This window comes from Gracilinanus agilis, chromosome 3 (genome assembly GCF_016433145.1).
Source record: "Gracilinanus agilis isolate LMUSP501 chromosome 3, AgileGrace, whole genome shotgun sequence".
NCBI classification, from domain to species: domain Eukaryota; kingdom Metazoa; phylum Chordata; class Mammalia; order Didelphimorphia; family Didelphidae; genus Gracilinanus; species Gracilinanus agilis.
This window is the reverse complement of record NC_058132.1, coordinates 547,878,730-547,879,918: the sequence shown is the minus strand read 5'-3', so window position 1 is coordinate 547,879,918 and position 1,189 is coordinate 547,878,730. Positions and strand designations below refer to the sequence as shown.

Here is a 1,189-nt window from a genome sequence, read left to right as displayed (position 1 = left end):
AATATATTCAATATTAAATAAATTTCTAAGGATATTTCAAATGGGGAGAAATCAGAAAGAGCTATCTCTAGAGATGCACATGGCTATGTCACTTCATGGGGATCTCCTTTAACAAATCTTTAAAACACATAAATATACACACATTCACACATGTATAAAACTAATACATTATGAAAATAAGGGCACTCTTTCGTAACATTTTAAATTCGGCTCCATACAATGCACCCCTGCAATGACTCCCTCCCCGCCACCTACCCGTAACCAACAACCCTGCTGCCATGGAGGAGTTTGCCGAAAGATTCAAAATCAACACCAGCAAGAAGCAGCAGTTCTATGGTAAAATGTTTATTAGAGGGCTAAGCTGGGATAAGAGCAAGAAGGATCTCACTGAATACCTGTCTCCTTTTGGAGAGGTTGTAGACTGCACAATTAAAACAGATTCTGTCATGGAAACATTGAGAAGATTCAGATTTGAGCTTTTCAAAGATGCTGCTAGTGTGGATAATGTTCTGGAACTTAAAGAACACAAGTTAGATGGCAAGTTGATAGACTCAAAAAGGGCTAAAGCTTTAAAGGGAAAAGAGCCTCCCCCAAAAAAGTATTTTTCCGGTGACTGAGCCCAGTTGAGGCTGAAAAATAAATCAAAGAATATTTTGGAGCATTTGGAGAGATTGAGAATGTTGAACTTCCTATGGACACAAAAACAAATGAAAGAGGATTCTGTTTCATCACATATACAGATGAAGAAGTAGTAAAGAAATTATTAGGAAACATATCATCAGATTGGTTCTGAGAAGCGTAAAATCAAAATTGCCCAGCCCAAAGAGGTATACAGGCAGCAACAGCAACAAAAGAAAGAGGGAGTGGAGTAGCAGCTGGTGGAGGAGGTGGAACTAAACTGGAACTAAGGATTTAGTAACTATTATGATGAAGGATATGGAAATTACAATATTGCCTATGGTGATGATCAAAACTAATCAAAACTTGTAGTGTACATGATACAACTCTGTCCAATTGTATATAGCAGCTGATTTAGTTTTCTTGTTTTTTACTTTGTCCTTTGCCATCAGTGTTATGACAAATGTGGATTTGTGTTTATACAAATTTTATTTGTATAATTTCATGTTAAATGATTCTCAACAACAAATTACTTGTGATTATTAGAAAAAAGAAAATAAGGGCAGATGAT

The 1,189-nt window shown here is 36.0% G+C and overlaps 1 pseudogene; it reads left to right on the top strand.

Moving 5' to 3' along the window:
- Window positions 1–278: 278 nt before the first annotated feature.
- Window positions 279–977, top strand: LOC123239935 (annotated as a pseudogene).
- Window positions 978–1,189: the final 212 nt, after the last annotated feature.